The sequence below is a fragment of the Haplochromis burtoni genome, unplaced genomic scaffold, assembly GCF_018398535.1.
Source record: "Haplochromis burtoni strain Fernald_Lab_line unplaced genomic scaffold, NCSU_Asbu1 Contig_175, whole genome shotgun sequence".
Lineage (NCBI taxonomy): Eukaryota > Metazoa > Chordata > Actinopteri > Cichliformes > Cichlidae > Haplochromis > Haplochromis burtoni.
This window is the reverse complement of record NW_024582536.1, coordinates 931,087-954,815: the sequence shown is the minus strand read 5'-3', so window position 1 is coordinate 954,815 and position 23,729 is coordinate 931,087. Positions and strand designations below refer to the sequence as shown.

General features: G+C 43.0%; 1 protein-coding gene across 3 annotated transcripts in view; it reads right to left on the bottom strand.

Annotated features, from left to right (window-relative positions):
* The window catches only part of efr3a (EFR3 homolog A (S. cerevisiae)), a 101,120-nt gene that overhangs the window by 64,023 nt on the left and 13,368 nt on the right, over positions 1-23,729 (bottom strand). The gene's annotated exons all lie outside the window — the stretch shown is intronic.

Sequence of the window (23,729 nt, the reverse complement as noted above, 5' to 3'; positions counted from 1 at the left end):
CTGTCCAGGGTGTACCCCGCCTCTCGCCCTATGACAGCTGGGATAGGCTCCAGCGCCCCCCGCGACCCTGAAAAGGATAAGCGGAAGCGAATGGATGGATGGATGGATAAAACCTGAAAAGGAGAAGTTTCCACAGACTGACGGCGAGACAGATGTGGCGGTGTGGGTGTGTCATCAGGATAACACTTTGCCAAGATGTTTCTAATCCATTTATTGACTAAATACCAACATTTTTTATTTTATTTTTTTAAATTTTATTTTCAGTTGTTACACTGAATACCAACATTTAAAGGCAGATTATGGGAAACAAAAGCAGAAATGCTACTTTCTCCATATTCCTCCGCTTCCCTCCTCAGACTCAGAACACTAACTTCAGGGATCAGGCCTGGAACATCATTTCCCAGGAGCCCCTGCTGCTGACACCCTTCATAAGATGGAAGGTGACTGTAACACCTCCAGAGAGCAGTCCTCGGGGGAGCCTGCAGATTACCAACTTCATTAAGGCTTGTATCAACAACCTGCCGCCACTTTAAAGCGTTCATTACAGATCCTACAATTGCCTGCCACATTAGGGCGGCGGGGGGAGCGGCCGTCTGTTAGTGCAACTCGTCGGCTTTAATGGAATTCAGCTCCGACGCTCTACACCTGTAAGCGCGACACAGAGACTCTGACAAAGTCACGTTGTTCACAGCCATGAGCGTGTGCACGTCCCTGCTTTGCTAATTCTGATTTAAATCTTCGTGTTCATGTCTTAACCAAAGTTTTGGCCTCGTTATTGTGACCGTCAGCTGACACGACTTTCATGTCCATCACAGCGTTGCACATCAACAGTTAGGCCTCTAGAATGAGTAGAATCAGAAGCTTCTTCAGATTAAACATCGCGTTTGTGCCTCTCGCTGCAGTCATCTTAGACACGGCTTATTTACAGCCTTCACACTTGAAAAGGTGAAGACGCATGAATGTAAACGCGCACATGCTGGGCTCTTGCAGAGACACAGCGTGTGTGTTTGTGTGTTTGCAGACGTTGAGGATGAAGTGGAAACACCTGGGAGGCCGCGGCTCCTCCTGCGCGAGGCGTTCAGGGACAGTAGATGGATCGGGCCAAACACGGCGCTGCAGAGGGGGGAGGTGGTGTGACAGCTTTCTGTTTCCATCCTCGTTAACTCGCCTCTCATTCCAGCGTCCGCAGCAGCTCAGGGTGAAAATGCATCCGCCTTTAAAGGACTAGTTTAAAGAGAGGCTCAAGGCACATGTGTAGTTATCATATAATCCCGCTAGCTCCGCCCTCAGGGACCTTCAGGGGTGTATTTAAAAAGTCAGGACCCTTCCTCAGTGAAACTAACTGAGTGAAGTATCGTTCTGTCAGATTCTCTGAGCACCATCGGTATTCCTCTACCTCCTGACTACACTGAGGTCAAGGAAAAGGAGGCAGAGGTCAAATTTTGGACTAATCGAGTGCACCCGGGCTCCGGTGCTCAGCTTCCTCTTTGCCAAGCCGTCTGTCTCTTGACAGCTCTAATGCTTCCTTTAACATCTGGTCCTCTTCGCCTTGTATTTTGAGCTCTGATCCTTTTTTGATCAGTTTACCATCTCACTGCGTTTCCTGGACCGCCTTCAGCCACGCTCAGCTCGTCTGTATGGAGGCACCAACAGCAGAAAATGAACGACAGCAGCTTTAAATTACATTAAACCTAATTCTGGTTTCGAGCATCGTGACTTCAGCGCCGTAATAGAGGCGATGCATCAATTCAAGCATTGCGCTGCAGAGAAGGCTGCGCGACTGCTGCGGGCTTCAGACGGAGAGACCGTGGTGGTCGTTCAAACACACACACAAATAAATTACAAACACGCACAACAAAGTGAGCGGGCTGAGGAGAGGCCATTACAGAGGATGGAATCCATCATCCTGCAGCGACGAACACAAAGGCGGGCGGACGTTGGTTAACACGTCCTGACAAACCGCTGGAGTCATGCAGCGAAGCATGAATCGCCACTAAACGTCTGAATCCACTTCTGTCTGCAGTGGGTCTCAATAGCTTGTAGCACGTGCTTTAATCACAGTTGCATGTTGGGTAGAGATTTGTCATCAGACAGTTGCTTTGCCCCCGAGCAACACCTGAGTACTAACATCATTTTTCTTGGTTGATATCCAGCCCAGCACAGAGCTGCACGTGTGTTTGATTAATCAAATATTATGGTTTGCATTTTTATGTGAAGTGAAAATAAGAAGCTAAAGCAGGAGGATCACAGAGCTGCAGAGGTAAGCACGATAAACTCAGATTTCTGAAACTGTTGCTCGGAGATTTTCTGCTCGTTTGTCACATTGAGTCTAATATCTGTGTCTCGTTTTAATGAGAAACCAACCAGACGGTGATTAAAATTTTATACTGAACTGAAGCGTCGTGTTTGTCCTTCTTGTCTAGTTTAGTACTTTATTTTTCTTTACTTCAGAAAAGTTTAATGATCATTAAACTTTTTAAACAGAAGAGTTTGAAATGTTGGTTAAATAGAAAAAAAACAAACGTGGGGTCGAGTTTGACCTACCGGAGCTCACGAGGCCTCGTCTGTTTGAGGAGCGGTTGTAGCTGAAGGCTCCGTCAGCCTCGGTTCGAGGCACCTGCCTGTATCTCCTCAGGATACCCCTCCTCACATTACCACAAAATGACGGCATAATTGCAGAAAACTTCAATTTATCCCAACTGTGGTCCAAACAGATCCCACAGCCTCAGTGGGCAGGCATGGGTTTCTCTTCTTGGAGTAAATCCTCCAAAATGAGACTGTCTGCTCAAAAAGTAGATTCTGTGTCCGCCTCACCAGTGACACCAAGAAAACGTTCCAGCTTCACCTTTTCATGCTTTTTCCCTGGTACAGGATCAGCATCACATCTGTGATGGACAACATGCTCAACCACTGGGCTTCGAGCTGGAGCTGCCAGTCTACAATCACCTGGGATTACCCCACGTTCTGGCAGAGAAGACGACACCCTGCCGGGCCTAATGTAGGTCTGTCCACAGGGTCTCGGGTTACCGGCCTCTGCGCTCACTGGAAAACGTAATCCAACACAGAGACGGGGACAAAACCTGGCAACAGAAGAGCCTCAAAGTGTCTCTGACATCATCTCAGAGCAGGAGCTCAGTGAGAAATGAGAGGAACATTAACCTGAGAACCACAAATAAAAGCTTTGTGGTTCCTTTTAATCACATGACAGGACGTCACAAGACTTAAAAGGTAAAAAACCAGAGAAGAAAGCTTCCACAAGCTGGACACAAAAACGAATTATATGCTCTATTCATGAAAATGTAAACACATTTTTAATAATGGTTATACACTATGAAAAAAATGCATGTAAATGAGCTCCCTTACATCCTTGTTGGTAACACATCCTGTCCTCGTGAGCGGCAGTTTACAGTCAGCCTATATTTATATCTCCAAAACAAAACAGAGAAGAAAGGTCTGGAAGGATCAGGGCTGGAAGAAGCACGATGACCAAGAGCTGCTCAAATAACTAAATAAATGGAAACTAAAACAGATTAAAAGGAATGATCTAGAAGAATGGACCGGGCTGTCAGGACATGGGCTACAAGTAGTTTTTGGCAAGCTGAGTAAACATACAGCTCCAAAACCAGCCCTGTGTCTGGATACATGAACACCTGTGGACCAGAAATCCAAAAAATGCAAACTGAAAGCAGAAGAACCAACCAGGAACCTCCAGGGATGAAAAATGAAGCCAAGAATTGAACCTCCTCTAATGGCCTCTGGAGGATCTCTCCAAAAACGAGTCAGTCCCCACAGGCAAGTTTACACAATAAATGTTTAGGCCTGCAACAAAGCATGATTGTAGTTCTCTGTGGAGAGCTTTCAGTTCATAACAACTACGAGAGGGGCGCTTTAAATTGTTTACATTTCATTTATGCTTAAAGTTGCACATAATTCAGAGTTAGGGGTGGATACCAGCTGAAGTAGCTGTTGCTGACTGTTATTGGAGAAGCTTCAGATCAGCTAATTCGATTCCACTCGACCTCTCGAATGGGCTTTTTAGTGCAATCAATCAGTTTTGGTAACTCAAACTGTTACTTCAAAGGTTTAAAGACTACTTGTTCTGGTTTTGCTTATTTCCTGCGACACACGTCATCTTCAACTCATTGATGCTCATTTTAAACATGGACAAAGTTTTAATTAATGACGCACTTTTCAGGCTAACCACTCTGTTTCACACGTTTTTTTCTACTCTTGGATGTGCATGATGTCACAGAGTGTAGATTTCCTGAAAAGGTCATGTAAGGTAAGGAAGCCCCACCCATCTGCAGGTTAATGGGCTGCCAATCAAAAAGAGTTACAGAAACAGGTGAGATGCTGCACATAAAGAGGGATTATTTTGAACAGTGATTCATGCAAAGCAACTGTAGTAGAGCAGAATATGTTGCCTTTGAGTTGAGGTATTGATACATGGCCTTCTGTCTGTTGCTATTTTATTTCAAGGCTAAAAAAATAAACGATGACACTCAGCACCACTCTACACTCACGGATGGATGTTTTCCCCAGCTGTATAAATGATTACATCACCAATCAACCTACATAAGAGGGCGGTTGTATTTCCTCCTCATTTTCATCCATATTTAAAGCCAGTAAACACATCAGGTTTAGTTTTCTTTCATCAGATATGTTACCCTATACTTCCAGTGGCGTATACAGAGGTAGAATTATGTTCTTCAGACCCTACAGCTCCATGAAAACATACACCTCAAGACCTCTTAAGCATGACGCTGCTGCTCCATCTACTACTTCCATCTTTCTCCAGCCGTAAGTAAAAACAAACACACCTCCCACCAACGCAACTCTCACCTCTGGCATCGGCCCGTCCTTTAATCTACACCTAAACCGTCTGCAAGGCACGTAATCTACAAGATTAAAGAGTGCCCTCACCCCTGCTGATTAATTCCCTGCCCTTTGACAAGCAGATGAAAGCCATGTTCTCCCTCCCTCTCTCTCTACACACTGTCAATCAGGCGCCCGACAGCATCCTCCTCGCTGCGCCCTTGTTCGCCTCGTGTTTTTGGGGTCGCAGATGAGTGTGCGCGGGCCCGTCTGGCTGCTGAGACGCCGTCCTTGGAGATAAGAAAAATTAATAAAGTTGAGTCTGTGATGATAGAAGCTGGATTTAAATGAGCTGTGAGAGCGGCCTGAAGGAGAGCAGCGGGCGGCTGAGCGTGTTATTGTTAAAATTTTCAAGGGAAAGCAGGGCGATGTTATCAGACAGGAAACATAATCCTCTCACTGAAGGACTACAGACGAGGACGCAGGTATTTATATGAAGATATAAAGCTGATACAGATCCATCTTCATCAGCTCTGACACTGATCTGATGCACAAGCATGGTCCCCTACATCTTTTAGAAAGACATGAAGGGAGCATTAAAGCCACTGAAGGACATCCAGGACGTGATGTTAAGTTAATCTAATGGACGTATTGAGATGATGTCCGTGTGCCATAAAATCCCAGCATGGTTTGGCTGAAATATCACAGAACAGCTGGAAGCATGTCCAGAGTGTTTTCGTGCTTCGTGCTCACACTGAACTCAAATCATCCTGCAAGCCCTTCTGAAACCCTACGCCATAACCTGATGTTTACTCATTAGAAATGTAACAACATGTTTCTTCGACCCAGTCTGCAGCGACTGCGATGGACCCGTTTAGTAGGGCTGGGCCATATTATACCGTTCACGGAAATACCGGTACAATGTTAGGCAACGATAAGAAAAAGACATATCGCGATAATGTGTGTAAAACGCGCATGTGCACATGGCCGAAAAAGCATGGCGGTAACGGAGAATGAGAAGGGAGAAAGCGGATCGTTGAGTGAAACGGATGAACCAGAATTGGTTTGTAAAAATGGTGCCACTTCAGTGATGTGGAACTGGTTTGGTGTTTGTCCGTGAGTTACCCATCAAAGCACTTTTTTTTGTAGAACATGCAAGCGGGCCGTCGTTATTACCGTATTTGTCGGACTAAGGTGCTCGTAAATCTGGGAGTAATCTGGGTCCTATACTCCGTCCTTCAGGTCCAAGTCAAACGAACACTGCAGCATCACTGAGAGTTAAAAACTGTCTAAATTCTTTCATCTTTAATAAAACGATCAGCATTGCTGCTTTACCAGGTGTAACTATGAAGTTTAACTTCCAGGCATCCATGAAAACAGAATTTATTACATTTAACGGAGTTAGAAGTTAGCAGGAAGCTAGCGGAAGTTAGCTCGCTAGTTTCGCTAGTTACCTAAGCATGATATTGCATGTTCTGACTGAGAGATTTCTGAAAAAAATTCAAACGTACAGCTCTGCTATCACTTCCAACATAAATGAAGACAGGAAACTAAACAGCAGTGACGTTTGTAGGGTTACTGAAGTTGGGCTAGCTGGTATATAATGATGTGCTACGTGATCGCTAGCGACACAGCTATGTTAGCATAACATAAACAGTGAAGCTGGAGGACGAACACTAACACTTTTCCACTTATAAAAGTTAACGTGAAGGTTCCTGATGGTTAGAGACAAATGCAATCGCATGGCAGGATGCTGTAAACGGACCAAACTTCAGTCAGGAGAACAACTGAGATAATCCATCCACAATACGAGGTTAGTCATTAATATACTGCAACAACATGGGAATAGAGCAGCTGCCAGAGAATTCAACATTAATGAATCAATGGTACAGAAGTGGAGGAAGCAAGAAGAATGAGTTTAATAAAGTTTGATTTATCTGACTGCTTTGTTTCGCTTAATGTGCCTTATAATCCCGTGCACCTTATGGTCCGAAAAATACGTACTGCACACTGCAGTTTAATGTTGCAAAGCACCTCTTTTTAACTTCAGTGGATATTATACATGGTTATGCTCAGGATATGTCAGCCCATTTCTACTGGAAATGCCTTTTGGTTAAACTTTCAGCAAGGAATTTGCATTTGCACTGTTAAATTTTTATAAAGCTTTAATGCACATAAAAACAGCTGCTTGTTTAAGTGAAAATAAATGGAATGTTTTTTTTGCGCTTGTAAAGTTGTGGAGTTGTATTTTGTCTCGCAATCAATTATATTGTGAGTTATATCGTTATCGCAAATTTTCAAATATATATCGTGATAAATATTTTTGGCCATATCGCCCTGCTATACTGTTTAGTGCTGTCATTTATTGCTGCTTCTTCTTCTGTTACCATTTTTCAAAGAGATCAGAAGAGAATGGAGCAAATCAAAGACAGAAACTCTGCCAACTAGTGTTTTGGTGGTGAAATTGAACAACAAAGCAGACAGGAGCATAAATGCTGGTACGACGTAGGCTCTGCAAGTCCCACCTCTCCAACAACCCTCTAATGGATAAAGCAGTAAAGAAAATGAATAAGATGGGCTTGTAGAGTCAATTTCTCCCTTTTTAAGAACTCATCCATTTAAAGTTACTGACTTAGTTGACTTGATAGGTGGCCCGACACAAGCAGCTGCAGATTTCACCTCCACTAATTCACGACACTGAACCCGACTCTCTCTGCTACACTTATACTGTTGGAATTAGCTGATAAAAATCTGTCTGTGCTCCAGTTTTGGTGAGTGAAATTGCTGTATTCAAGTCTGTTAGTACCAATTAGCAGATATATGAATCTGTCCATTGCACCTGTTGGTGAAATATGCAAATCTGTGAATGCATGTTCAAGAATTAAAAGCAAACTGTTTGTATATGATGTGCCCAACATATTCAAATATGTCGTTTTTATTTCACCTGGAAAGAAAAAAGGACCCACTTTGTACATCCATCTCCAACAGGCTCACTGTCAGTCAGGAAGACGAAGGAAATATGGAAATCTGACACATCATGACTCCAATATTTACTTCACACCTAAAAAGTGTCTCATCAGATCTGCAGCTGTGAGCCTGTTTGTTACATTAACAGTTACACATTATTTATACATGAATGTCTGCTGCTCATACCCATAAATATCCTGATATTTATGCATTTTGCAAATGGCCCGAGTGTTTGCTTGCTTTGAAAACCCTTCCTGTGAATGGCTGGTGGGCTCATTGACTTGCATTACCACATCCTGCTTTTGAACCTTGAAGGACACATGCACAAAAACAGATGATGGCCCATAAATTTACAGCTTCCCTGTCGCTCTGGAGCTGTCCCAGCCAGACGGATATCTAAATTTATGCTGCTTAAAAGTCTGTTTTTCCCCCTCAGTCTGTGGCTCAGAGTTGTGGCCGGGTTTCGGCGGTCTGTCAGCAGGATTATCTGACCGCCGGACACACAACTTCTCAAGGTCTCTTATTTATCAGCAGAAGGTGAGCTCGCTGCACCCGTTCCTTTGCAGAAATGCTGTTTATATTAAAGCACAGTCGGAGAGCTCAGATGTTCAGCTGTAAGACTTCTGCCTATTTTGTTAGTTCAACCTTAGTTTGTGAAATGCTGGGACCAAAACACTGATCAGATTATCAGATTTATTCTCCCTGCATGCACTGCTACCTTTCACATCATAAACGTGGCCACTGCGAAATGAAACTGTGCTAAACTTCTGTAATATGTGGATTTTTCTCCGATTCGTCTCTGGCTCGAGTAAGATAAGGACTACTCTTCATTTTATTCCCAACAATGGGCAGGATGAAAGAGTTAGGATGTGCTGTTATTTAGGAAGATATTTTATAATGAGTTTCTGACATGAACGATGGGGTGAAACACCTTAAACTTCTTAAAGCTTTCAGGAAAAAAGAAAATACAGAGTGAGCTGTTAGGGTTACATGAGCCGGGGCATTTAGACCTCAGAGCGAAAGGACAACATTCATTTTGGGACATTATAAAAGGGAGTCGAGCAATACAGGTCGAGGGAGTTTGGACTCATAAGCAGAGTAATAAACTCTCCTGTGGTGCTCAATATTACTGCGACCTTTCCTCGATGTGCAGACGCAGGATGCCAGGAGGACTCATAAAACAGCCTGTTTAGTCCAGTTTGTTTCTCATTTAACGAGTCAGTCTGTTGGATTTAACTCGCTGTCTTTGCAAATATAATATATTTGTTCCATTTGGTGCGATCAGTGACATCAGATCTGAGCTTTCAGCCAGAGTTTCGGAGGAAACTGACTTAACTGAGACCAAAAAACATGCTGCCAGTATCATCCAAACGATACCAAAGCTATCACAGACTAAGCTAAGCTAACTAGCATGCTATAGCTGTGACATTACTCCAAAAGGTTTGCTCCCACGCAGCCTGTGAGCTGTTTGGTTAAAATTATCTTCACATTCAAAACCAGTCAGGGAGTCGGCATCATCTCATATACTCATCTTTTTCTTTTAATCCTATTTTTGGACAATCTGTGAAAAGCCCATCACAATGTAGACTACAAGGCCCTAATTATTTAATCTCTAAATGTTTATATCATTTAATCTAAAAATACGTTTAATCGATCCAACACGAACCAACCGAGCCTTTCTTTGTTTGAATCAACAAATCATTTTTTTCCTCCACAAACTGTGATGGGGGTAAAGTTACGTTCAGGTGTCTGTACAACAACTTCATTATCTGGTCGTTTACACTTCTTTTTTGAATCTTCAAATATTAATTTACATTACAGTTTATTTCAATCTCAACGTTGAAGCTATAATAACCTCTACTAATTTTAGTTTATTGCATTTGTTTATGAATTATGCAAATACCCTCTCTGCTAATTACTCCCCCCCCCCTCACCCCCTCACCCACAGTGTCTGTAAGATAATATAGAGCAAATACTTCTGCTTTGGAGAATTACGCTTACCTCTATACACTTTAACAATCACACAACATCTCAACCTCATCAAGAGTTGACAATTAAAACGCTTCCCTCCGTGCTTCGTGTTGTATTAGTTAACACATCTTAAAGCAGGTGCAGAATTCGTTGAGTCTTAATTTGCATAATAAATCTACAAGTTAAAGTTTTTCCCTGAAACCAAGGATATTCACCAACACTTCCCTTATTTATACAGTAGAGAGATTTGCGATGGTATCGCCTTGAGCGCTCTCACCTTCCCCGTGGCACTGCCTTATAAACATTTAACCAGCAGCCACAGGAACAGTCGGCGCCTTGTGATAAATTTGTTATGTTCGAAAGTGAATTATGATCCAACTACAGATAGTGGATTTGTTGCGGAGGCGGTGGAAGCTCAGTGTTTCTCATTTAAATATTTATGTAGAGGAGACAAAAGAAGGAAATGGAAACGGAGTCAGATGAAATCTGAGGGTTCACGTTTCCTAGATGGTGAAGAGGAAGGAGGCGTCACGGGGAACTTGAGCTCTCTGCAAACGTGGAGGCGGGAAGGTACAAGTCTTACAAAACGACAAATGGATTATTTTGCTTTAAGCACAGTGAATATTAACCCCTAAAACAGAACAGAGGGGACAGAAAATACTGCAGTTTTATTTAAAGCTACAGGTTTAAATACTTTAAAGTGAGTATTACTTCATGAATGTCTGCGTGTTGGTGACTGAGGTCAAGGTTGGACCAGACCACGAAGGACTGTTTTATAATCCTTTATTAAAAGATAACGGCTTCTCAAGGTGTGTTGGAACAGATTCCTGATGATGTTAAATGTTAAAAAGCAGTAAAGGATGCACTAGAAAAACATCAAGCACTCTTTGACTGGTAAAGGTAGACTTTAGTGTGTCTGTGGGGTCAACAATACATCACTGACAGCCATGCTTCCCAAAGCATCTTCTACTTTTCCAGACTTAGGTCAAGGAAGCCAAGCAGGTAATCCAAATGTGCTTTGTTCCCAGCAAAATGTTGTTGTGGGTCCAGCTCACAGATGAACCAGAATTGGTTTGTAAAAATGGTGCAACTTCCGTGATGTGGAACTGGTTTGGTGTTTGTCCGTCAGATACACAACAAAGCACATTTTTTTGCAGAACATGCAAGCGGCCTTCGTTATTGTCATATTTGTCGGACTAAGATGCTCTTAAATCTGGGAGTAATCTGGGTCCTAAACTCCGTATCCTTCAGGTCAAACAACACTGCAGCATCACTGAGAGTTAAAAACTGTCTAAATTCTTTCATCTTTAATAAAACGATCAGCATTGCTGCTTTACCAGGTGTAACTATGAAGTTTAACTTCCAGGCATCCATGAAAACAAAATTTATTACATTTAACGGAGTTAGAAGTTAGCAGGAAGCTAGCGGAAGTTAGCTCGCTAGTTTCGCTAGTTACCTAAGCATGATATTGCATGTTCTGACTGAGAGATTTCTGAAAAAATTCAAACGTACAGCTCTGCTATCACTTCCAACATAAATGAAGACAGGAAACTAAACAGCAGTGACGTTTGTAGGGTTACTGAAGTTGGGCTAGCTGGTATATAATGATGTGCTACGTGATCGCTAGCGACACAGCTATGTTAGCATAACATAAACAGTGAAGCTGGAGGACGAACACTAACACTTTTCCACTTATAAAAGTTAACGTGAAGGTTCCTTCATGGTTAGAGACAAATGCAATCGCATGGCAGGATGCTGTAAACGGACCAAACTTCAGTCAGGAGAACAACTGAGATAATCCATCCACAATACGAGGTTAGTCATTAATATACTGCAACAACATGGGAATAGAGCAGCTGCCAGAGAATTCAACATTAATGAATCAATGGTACAGAAGTGGAGGAAGCAAGAAGAATGAGTTTAATAAAGTTTGATTTATCTGACTGCTTTGTTTCGCTTAATGTGCCTTATAATCCCGTGCACCTTATGGTCCGAAAAATACGTACTGCACACTGCAGTTTAATGTTGCAAAGCACCTCTTTTTAACTTCAGTGGATATTATACATGGTTATGCTCAGGATATGTCAGCCCATTTCTACTGGAAATGCCTTTTGGTTAAACTTTCAGCAAGGAATTTGCATTTGCACTGTTACATTTTTATAAAGCTTTAATGTACATAAAAACCAGCTTCTTGTTTAAGTGAAAATAAATGGAAGGTTGTCTTTTTGCGCTAGTAATGTTGTGGAGTTGTATTTTGTCTCGCATCAATTATATCGTCGGTTATATCGTTATCGCAAATTTTCAAATATATATCGTGATAAATATTTTTGGCCATATCGCCCTGCTCTAGCCTGGATCATCTCAGCTGGATCCTTTCCCCAGGATCTTCTCCAGCCATGCCAAGCTCGTTTTCCATGGTGGGCCGCATACAGCTCACTTTGATCTTAAAATGGGCTGGAACAGTAAATTCCTCTGTCAGCGTAAAGAAGTTTACCTACACATTCAACCCTCGAGTCTTTGGGTTTAAATTGTAAGAAATAAATGTGTAAGATTAGAGAGAACCTCTGCTTTTGATAATTATAGTATGAACAGCCATGTCTTTACCTCTTTCATCTATTACCTATCAGTAAGAAATGCTGTGAAATTTATGAAGGAGTGTCTGGCAGTCTGGCCCCTGGGCCTTATGTTTGACACCCCTGCTCTACAACGAGCTCCCTCTGGATGTCCAAGCTCTTCATCGCATCTTTGAGGCCGTACCGTTTGAGAAAAGGCACCTGTGACCCGTTTAAGACCTGAATTAGTTAAAAAGTTGAGTTCTTGAGAAAGCAAACCATTAAATCAGTCAAATAAAAACCACAAAAAAGTAAGTGGCTGTTGAATGATAGAAAACCTGTTCAACATCTATTAAAAAAAAAAAAACTTTACAAATTTACATGAAGAATAAAACGTAAAGCTAATTAATGCCAGTTCTTGCAGACTTCTTGTCTTCTGAGCAGCAAATGACCGAATCGGAGCTTCATAACAATCTGCAGACGGTTTCTAAAAAGCAGGCTTCCAGCAGGAATAAAGGCTCTTAAATAAATCATCTTCTCTCCACGACACTCAAATGATCTACGTGACCTCCTGATCCGAGCCCAACAGACCACCATCAAGATGAGGGAGCACAAAGCGACCTCTTGAAAATCCACAGGAAGTCCAAGATGGCGACTCAGCAGGGTCCAGCATTCCAACATTTTCAGCAAAGGCCAGCGGGGATCCTACTCAGCACCGGTGAGGTCGAGCTTATAATGCCGACCCCGAGAGCGCATCTGGCGACATTTGGGTTTTAAAAAACGCATTCAAGAAACAGAAGCTGCTGTCTCCCAGCCGCCCGCTCCATCAGTCTGACACAGAGGGGGTAGCTAAAGCCGAGCGGCTCGAAGAATGACTCCAACGGCTGAGCCGGGAGATCCATCAAAAACAGCAGGGAGGAGGATGATTGCTGAGCCGACCCATCCATCTCTGAGCAAATTACAGCCACCGGCAGGGAGAAATCAGCCAGCATAGACAGAGGGAGAGGTGGATGCAGGGGGAAGAGTGAGGAAAAAGCGAGAGGAGGAGTGAAAGAGGGGAAGAAAGGAAGGAAAATGGGGGTAAAAAAGGGACAAAACAGAACAAAAGGTTTAAAAGGGCAAAAGACTTGAGCGGGTGGCATCACGGGTGATGGTAGAGGGAGAAAAACAAGAAGGGAGAAAACACTGAAGAGGTTATGAGGAGGAGGAGAGGCTACAACCTGACAGATGAGCCCAATATAAAGACCTCCACCCTCCCATCCACCTCCCAGACAAGGAAGCTCTGGAGGACACTGAAGATGACGACATTAATCACAGATCTGACGTCCAGACCAAAACTTCACTTGTATGTATTTGCTAAATAATGAATCGCAGCTATCAGGACGTCTTTAAACCAGCCTTCATTTCAGGGGAGCAGCTAAGTGAAAGAGTGAGCTGCTAAAACTGAAGCTGGTGGGCATCCAAGAGGAGGAGCGGGGTGGTGAGAGTCAGCGCCAGCACACAATTACCTGTCTAAGCCTTTTATCGAGGGAGAGAGGCACAGCGATGGGATTTAACTTGACATTCCTCTTCATAAATCCTGAGAGCTCAGGATCCCTCAGTGGTTATTGGATTGAATCACTTTCTTAATGTCTCTCAGTTCAACTCTTGGCAAAGAATGTGTGTTATATTAAATACATTAGCCTGAATCAAAGAGCTGCTGGATGCCAAACTGCAGCCTTAGAGCTGGGGAAGCGGGGGGTGCAAACGAGCCGTTACTGTTGTTGCAGAAACTGTTGGACATACAACGTTCATTTGTTACATTGTGTTTGAAAGTGTGATGGATTCCCTCCTCTTTCCCATCATCTTCTAACTGATGAAGAATCTGGTTCTTCCTGTTAATAAGGAGTTCTTCCTCACCACTGTTGCCCTGTGCTGCTCATAGCCGATCACCTGATTCCTAGTTTCTCTCTAATGTTGCAGAGTCTCTAAATTACATTATAAGGAATCTAGAGATGCTACCTGAATCTAAATGATGAGTAAGGTGAGGCCCAGGGGTCCTTTTGTAGAACAATCTATTACACACACTTCACAGATCGTAAATCGATGGAGCAAACATGGCAGGTGAGCTGATGCGGCCCTAAAAGAGCCAATCAGGTAAAAATCTGTGCTTTTGACCTTTCTTGGCTTATTTTGCACGGCACTTGTTCCAGCACGGTATAGTTCACTGATCTTTTGTCTGTAGGTTGGCTTTCCATGAATAACACGTCAATTTGCCTCATAATAAAATAATTTCTCTCAGCCTCTCCCTCACCGAGTCGTGCAGCTTTTTCTTCTCTTAGCGGTGCCAGCTGGTGGTCTCAGCTGCACGGCCCGACCCTTCTGTTCAGATAGAAACTAATAAAGTAAACGCTAAGTTTGTCATCAGCTGCCAAGTGTTTTTGTTTCACTTTGACATTATTTTTCACATTAACTACTTTTATTTGTTTTAAATTGACGATTGTTTACGTTCACTGCATTTTTTAAATTTTACTGTTGCATATACGTTTATTTTTTATTTTAACTCTTAATGTAACACCTGCCAATAAAAAACATAACATGGGATTATTTTTGTTCTTTGCAGACAGAAGAATAATTAATAAAAACTTCATCACATCATCATCATCAAGCACAAACACACAAAATGTGATGCATGAAATCCACAGCAGAGACGTAGGAGAGACGCACTGTAATAGTTCGATATCCAGAGGCAGCATTACAACTGCTGTGTGCTGCACACGAGTCACAAACCACAAATACACACCAGGAACACGTCCTGCTGCATGACTGCTGCTCCTCTACAGCTCTGTGTCACGTGCACGTAGGTGTAGATGATACATGGCAGGTGTGCACGTGCGTGTTTGTGCCACAGCACATGAAAACAAATAAATCGGGGCACATTTAATCACTTCCTGGTCAGAGCTCCACGGCAGGAACAATTTAATGCAAATGTGAATACAACTCGTTCAGCAGTCCTGCTAACAAACACAGTTAAAAAAAAAAAGTAAAAACAGGTCTGGCACTTATCACGGAGCCATTATGTGTCAGTGTAGAGCCTCAGCTAGGAGCATTCCCTCTCTCCCTGTCATATCTCCACCGGCTGTGGTGAGATGAGAGCCGTCAGTCTGATAAAGAAGCTGCTGTGAAGTGTTTGCAGTGGAAGCTGAGGGGGGATTCACAGGATCTCTCACTTAACTCGTCCTCCAGAAGAAAGCCGACAGGCGTGACTGACAGAGACTACAGCTGCAGATACTTCAGGGCAGTCGCAAAGTTTATCACGCTTGGCTACAGCTACACTTATGGACTGAAGACAGGCCTTTGATTATTACGTTTCACTGTTGTAGTGAAAGCTCTGTTTGGTTTTCATGGTAACTTGCAGCAAACAAAGCTGACAGTGTTTACGGTTGTTTATTAGTGTGAAAAAAAGAGGTAATGAACTGATCCAGTTGCTGGATTAGATAAAATGTCACAGCTTCTGATCTTTTCTCAACTAAACCTCAGCAACAGTTGACAGAAAACAACATTCAGATGATCTGTATTTTTATAATAAACTAATTCTGTGACCTCAGCGGCAATAAAATCACATCTATTCCCATCTAGTCGTAGTTCAGGACCACCTCAGTCAACAGGCTGACCCCGCTGCTTCACATCACAATAAAATGTTTATCTTCCCGCTTCCATCCGCCAGGCCTTCAGCTTTATGTCAGCTCACAATGGGAGTTCAGTTGGACTGATGGAGGCGCTGCCCCCACGCTGTGATCTTCAAAAACCCCCATCAAACCAAAAAAAAGGAAAAGAGATCAAAACTGTGCTTCCCTTTTCCCCGAGGTGCTGTGAAACAGGTTTTTCTGCCTCCTCGTTTTGCATCCTAAACAATGAAATCTGACCAATAAAATCGCTTCTTACAACCAATGAGCAAAAACTTTACAGTAACAACAGGAAAACCGAGATGAGGTCGAGTACGGGAAGCGCAGGAAAAATTCAATCCTAAAGCTTTTATCAGCTCATTTCTCCTTCAGATCAAATTTCAAAATAACTGAATTTTTATTTTCTATTCTTCACAAAGCAGATATGTTGGGACGGCCAGGCTGTGAAATGTCGTCAATAAAAACCTCTTAAACCACATTCAAAATGATAAAAAAAGAGCAAACAAGCTGTTCACCGAAACAAACACATTTACTATCCAGCTCAGCTGCTGAAATATCGAAGGCTGAAGGGCATGAAAGCAGTTAAAATCAGCCTCTGGTCCAGCAGGATATGAAGGTTTGAAGTGGAGCAATTTTGTGCTGCTTCCTCTCTTGACAGACAGTCTCAGTTTCTCTATGAGTCAGCAAATGGACTGCCACAGGAAGCGATATGCAGCACTCACGGGCATATGGCGCTGTTTACGCAACACCACTTGAGTTTACTTGTGCTGAAAAAACACATCTGCTAGGCGCAGCGACGCAACGGCAACTCAAACACGGCTCAGCGTGGAGGAAAAGTGAACCAAGAGGAGCATTTGGTTGAGTTTGCCTGAGGTCAGAAAGTTGTTGTTTTTGGATGCATCATGTCAAAGTAAATAAGAATATGGTTACACAAGAACGAGTGTATAGAGCGACATGTAAAGTGGCCATTAAAGGAACTACAGTTCTCAAAAAGGGAGACTCCCATGTTAAAATGTGCAGCAGTAGGTGTGGCTGAGGGTGAACTGCAAGTAAAAAGCTTCAGTTTTTGTTAATAGGACGAGGACACACCCATTAAAATGACAGAAGTTACAGATTCCAATAGATCCCAGTCAAGCGCCATCAAACCTGCTTCCTGCCACAGGATGGCAGTAAACAGGCACTGGGAGGTGTTTTATGGTACAGAATGCTGTTTGAGGTAAAGAAGGACTGTAGCACTGCGTGCCTCGCTTGACCTCACAGAACAGCCATATTACATCATGACACTGGGATGATACTTATGGACCTGATCTCGACCGTCTCTGCGGTGATGCAGCTGTTGTGAAAGTCATGAGACATCAACTCTCCCTCTTCCTATAGGAGACACTACAGGACATTAGACAGGCAGCTCTCATCATGATGTGCGTCATGTGACTGCAGCTGCAGGACTGATGGCTGTGCAGTAGACTGAATGCAGTGGACCATGAAATTACTGCATACAGTATGATTCATAGAGCTCTGCAGTGCAGCTATGCTGAACATCATGAGAGGTCCTCAGGTCTGAGTATCCTGGAGACATCGTGTCAATCAGCCCTGCAGTACAGGGGGGTGAATAGACTGGTATCTACTGTTTTTACTTTTTGGATTTACTGACCGCTCAAAGCACTTTTACACCGCAAGCCACATTCACCCATCTAACCATTTATGTGGCCTGTTATTTGGAAATATTAGTGGCATATTTCCATTAGCATTCAATTATCCAGTGTCAGTGCCATCACATAGACATTAACATTTTAACTGAGATTTTCAGCCACTTCAAAATGATTACCAGTCATTTCCTGACCATTTCTTAATAATCTTCCATCGTGTCAGTAAAAAAACCAAAGGAGAAGTAATGGAAGAAGCAATGCCATTAAAAGGAGGCCAACATCAGGAAGCACATGGTTAAGGGATCACAATAAATCAGTGAAAACACAAAGAAGGAGATGCTTCATCTACGGCCCAAACCTTTAATACCATTAAATGCTTAAAGATTTTTATATTTCCAAGCAGACAAAGACATCCTGCGTTTGGTGCACAGCAGAATACCAGCGTTGAAATCACTGCATGTTCACCATGTTGGAAAAATATAAGCTAACAGACTATCCCAGAGGCTGTGCCAAGTAAGCTAGTGGAATACTGTTAGTTTGTTTTGCTAAAAGGCCAATCAGAGGTTCCCTGGTATCTTTTGGCTTTTAGGTCACCAAACACAGCAAAATAGAAGATTTGGGTCATTTTTTCTAACAAGCCAACCCTTCAAGCTTTCTGAAACCAAAGCAAGTTTGAAGTTGAGTCAATATTTCTATGTAGCATCAATGAAAATATTCAACTTAAACCTGTTTATTTTTGCTGTGGGTTCATAACTAGAGACTAGAAAGGTGAATAACACAAACCTAAACATTGGCAGCATGTGGGTAATTAAGCATTATTCTCAGTCTTGAGTACATCTCTAAATAAGTGTAAAGTCTTTCACTGTAGAACACGACTATACGCGTCCTTCAATGCTCCACAAACGGATGAGCAGCATAGAAGGATTTCTACATTTACACCTTGGAGCTAAGGCAGAAATACCACGATTTACTGCATCTGTGCAGATTTTAGTTGGGATTTACAAACGCGAGTCTCTCACAGAGATCGAAACAAAGATGTTACAGAGACGATCAATAGAAAAACATGCACGAGGCTCCTGATGAGATGTAGTGGAAACTAGGCCTCGGCTTTGGATGAATGACTACAGACAGACCCGAACTGTTCAGCAGCAGCTCGTCCAAGCAGTGTGTTCATTTGGCTGCAGCCACACTTGGAATTTTTGCTGCCACAAATAAAAACTGTCACCAGCGTACGTACTCGCGCAACCCGAATATAGACGCTCGACCGTTCTGACATGTTGCTACTGTGGCTGTAATCGCTTGTGGCCAGTCTGTCAGCCAGCGCCGGAGAGCTGTGACTCGATTAAATTTTCTGGTATGCAAATGATTTAACATGATGATGATGCACATTATATTTTTGCAGATCTAACTCAGTGACATTTTTACTGAATGCAGAATATCTGCTGCTTTAGTGTCAGCGAGGTCCACGTGAAGCGAAGCTCTGCAGGCAGAAACCTTATAAAAGACATCCTGCTTCTTTAAAGGCAGAACGAATCCAATTAAGCGGGACTGCCTCTGAATGAATCTATCAGCAGCCCCATCTTCTCGATCGGCCAGAGACTGAATTACACTGATCACGTTAGGAGTTCAGCCACTGCCATTTCAATTAATCCCGCAGCAAAGACCGAGATTCCAAGAACTCAGTATTCTGGAAAACACAGCGGTTTCCACTGACCTCAGCTTCATTAGCAAATCTGAAAACATCGAGGCTCGGGCTATAACGCTTTGCTCTGGGCGGGCAGCGTGAAACTGAGCGGCGAACAGGAGAGCGGATGAGATAAATGAAAGGCACGTGGTCACAACATGCCACCTTTTCCATGTCAAATCTCTGCGATCTTCAGTGGGTGAAATTACAGATTCCTTATTACACACAGTCAACCGTCATCCATCCACTTTATTCTAGAAAATCGTAATGTGGAGCTATTATTTATTATCTGTAACATGCTGCTTAACAAAGGTTCTAATTACATAAAAACTGAATCATTCATAATAAAGTTGGAGCAGGTTTCCAGGTAAAACAGTAAACCTGCTGCTGGGAAACAACGGGGGTGTTGGCAGGTATGATGACTGAAATGCTAAAGCCAGAAAATGTTGATTAAACAATGATTAAGTCATTTCAAGCAAACACCCAGCTTGAAGCTCACAGACGCACTCGGATTACGCTGCTTTTTATTTAGTTTCACCTAAAAAGTAGCCAAGAACAGAGAACCAAGCACATTTGTAGAGGAGCCTCTGATTGTGATGATTTATAGAATTAATACAGAACTATATAATCATAATATTTTACATAACTGTGAACTAGTTTTATAAGAATCTTTTCGAGCGGAGCTCAGACTGTGACCTTCCTCAGAGATGAAAAGCTACAAATCCAAGTCGACTGTGGGTGAAATATCTGCAAAGTTAAATGTCAGCAAAATGTCTAAAAATGTTAATGCAGAATAAGAGCAGAGAGAAAACTGCCAAAGGAATAAAAGAGAGGGACATTTTGAAGGTAGTTAGTTGTGACTGAAATTCAGGTTTTGATTTCCTGGTTTAGCGGTTTCCAACCCGGCACGCCGCTCAGATCAAGAGGATCTGACAGGAGAAAGATTTAAAACCACAATATGAAAGAAGACTTGATGCGACGCATGAAAGTCCTCACATCTGACTTCTGATGTCTGATCTGACTGAAATTTGATGCAACACATCAAAGTTTATTTATGCATCTGTCACAAAGCATCTCAGATGTCACATCTTACATTATAATGAAGTCTAAGATCAGGACTCAGTCAAATACAGTTTGTAACCAGACTTTCAAAGGCAGGGATTACGCTCTCTGCTGATGTGGACTGGGAGGTTAACTTTCATTTGTCTGTGGCTTTTACATCAGTTTTACTTCTGTAATAGCTCACGTGTGTTCCTCACACTCCAGACATGCCACACATCTATTACAGGATCATTTTCAACAATCTTCATGTTATTCAGACTGCATCGGGGTACGAGTTACTGGAAAACTCAAACAACATTTCTAAACTCCTCCCCATCCAGCATGAAAGCATCTGATCTGCACTGACAGGAAACATGTTTCTTTTAATAGAAAAGAAGAAAACAGAACACAGAACATAAAAAACGAATGCAAAATTCACACAATGCAAAAATTACATTTAAACTAATCACAGGCAAACACTTCGCAGTAACAAATAAGTGAGATACAACAACTAAAAGGCTGAACTGAAGTGACACCTGAGGTGTGCCGACAGGCGGGCCGTGAGTCTCGAGCAGATCTGGTCTAATCTCCAAGACCTTTTGGAAAAAGCAGATTTTCAACAAATTGCTCCTGGGTGGCTGGAAGATGTTGGTCTTTCAGGATATTTTTAAAATGCTCAGTAAGCACAAGCTGACAAATCACTTATCAAACCAGTTATGACCATAAGGCTTAGAAATCGTGGACTGGTTTTAGATATGTGCACAAGCACAGCAATAAAAGACCCAAAGAGAATAAAAGAAAGCGCCTCCATTGTTTCCAGGCTTGTATCTGAACGTATGTGAAGAGCACCTGTGGCATCAGCCATCAGAGCCGTGCAGAGCTCCTGTAACAAATGACTTCAGTCTCTCACGCGTGCTGTTTGGATGAGCGCTGCAACCTATAATCTGGCACAATCATGCATTCAGAGAGTGTATCCTGATATATCCTTGCCTGCTACAAGCAATGACCTGCATTACACTCTGTCTGAAAGCCACTACTATAACCAATATCACAGCCTGCAGCAGGGAAATCGAAGTGCTGCCTGCCATCAACTCCTCACTCGCTGAGAAAACCGTTTGACTCCAAGCTTGGCTCTAAAAGGAAAGCTTTAAGCATCAGACTGCTGTTGGAGCTACATTTAGTTAGCAGACATGCACATCAGTGAGAGCCCTCATAAAGGGTGTACCGCAGGCAGGGACTTAATTGAGCGTGAAAGGCAGCGGATGACCTCTGGTGCTTCAGCGCTGCCGCCAATCAAACATCTGCCAGCCTGAAGCGGAAGGACGACCGCCCGCTACCCAAACACGCACACGCAGTCCTTCATGCTCAGCTTCATCTGGGAACACAGGCCGAAGCAGCTTCAGATACAAGTGGATTAACTTCGTGAACTCTGCGCTGGTTAACGAGTAAATGTGAGGCAGCTGATCGAGTCGGCCATGTTTGAGAGATCTCGTTTACAAATGGATGCCATCAGCCCAGAAAGACTTCCTGTGACCAATCAAACTGTTGTTTTAGCTTTAAAAAAAAAAATGCTGTTTTTATTTGGTTCTTGTCATTTTTTTTAAACCATTGATGAGCTAACCAAGCAACTGTTAAGTACTAACGTGTGCAACAAACAACGGCAGTCTTATATTGTAAAGACCCTGCAGCGTTAATCAGACGAGCCAATGAGCTGCAAACCAGGAGAGCTCTGAAGAGGAAAAGTAGAAAACTTTCATGCAAAAATCTTTTTGCATGAAACAGTTTTTGCCATTTATGCCTCCAAACTTTGAACAGCCAACATCACAACACGAGGGAAGGAAACACTACGGCTAATTGAGCCACACGATTTGAATCCAAATCAGGATTCTGGCTTCATACAATTTAATGAACACGACCTCATACTGCACCGCGCAGCTCCAAGTTTCCTGGAAATAGTCGGGATGAGTAACAGTGTGTTAAGAGACAGATACACAACTGACACCAGACGATGAGAACAAAAATTCAAACATCTGGCACAGCAGAACGTGACGAGCTTGTTCCCAGAAGAACGTCGTCATCTGTTCTTTGCAAGTACTTCAGATTTAGCATAAGTGATGAATACCTGTAGAGCTGTGTCTATGACACAAAGCAACGTAACTGACTTAATGAGCTGCCAGCAAACACAGCACAAACTGCAGTATTATTAATGCGTGACGACAAAGTAAAACAGGTCAGTGGCTGCGAACATGAATCGCCCAACGCCAGCTCAGACGTCCATGAAAGCGAGCGTGCGCTCTGTCCATCTCACCCGAATCTCCAGCCAGTCGTGTTCCCCTTGGCAAAAGGTGAGAGTGCAATAAACACAGTGAGCACCGAAGGCTTCAGGTAAACGTGATGTCGGCCAGATGTTGACTTCATTTCCTGTTGTTTTTTATGCTCTTCTCAGCGGTGCACTGAATTTAGGTGAATGAGGAACAGGTTTTTTTTGATGCAAAGATTTGCACTATGCATAAAACTCAAAGCATAATCCTGATAAATAACCTGATAAATATCATTGTGGTCATAACTGCACCCGTAACAGATAACTCCCCGGAAATGTTCTAACAGCTGGAACCAAACTGCAGCAGCTTATTCCCAGAACCTCACGTGGGATGCTGAGATTTCTCTCACTTCTCGCTTGTTTTGTGTCTCCTGCATAAAAGCAAAGTTGAGCCAATCAGCTCCAGCTCCAGCGAGCTCCTCCTCCATTTCTGAAAGTCGGCGACGTCGGACGAGCCGATGGGTTTTCGACATCCTGCGAGAAACCGTCACTCAGGTTTATCGCTGCTTTTTGGCTGCTGTGAAAATAATTTCCGAACTTTTGGGATTAATAAGCCACAACTTTTGTATTTCATGGTGTAACTCAGCTCTTCCCCTCTCTAGAGTTTTCTGTATGTTTGAGCATTTTAATATGTTCATACATCTAAGTAGCTCTTTGAATGGCTGCCCATACTTATTTATACATGACACAGCAATAAGAGAATCTAGCACTCACATTTGTACAGGCACAAATCCTACAGACACACACCCATGCATGCGTGCACGCACACACACACCGTCTGCAGCTGCTGAGGCGACTGTGAGCTTCGATTCAAAAACAAAAGCAGTCAGAAAGCGTCAGGATCCCTCACAACATGAAATCTGTGCATTCGCCACCATTGGTCTCGAGGCACGTCAGTCAATGAGCACCGGCAGCTGATTGGACGACCGAGACGAGCAGATCGATGGCCGCTGCCACGCAGGCTTCATCCCAGAGACCTGGACTCTGTCAGCCTCTCTCACTGTGCCAATGTCTCTCACACACAGACACCCTCACACACAGGAGAGGCATTGCTTATTAAAAAGAAGC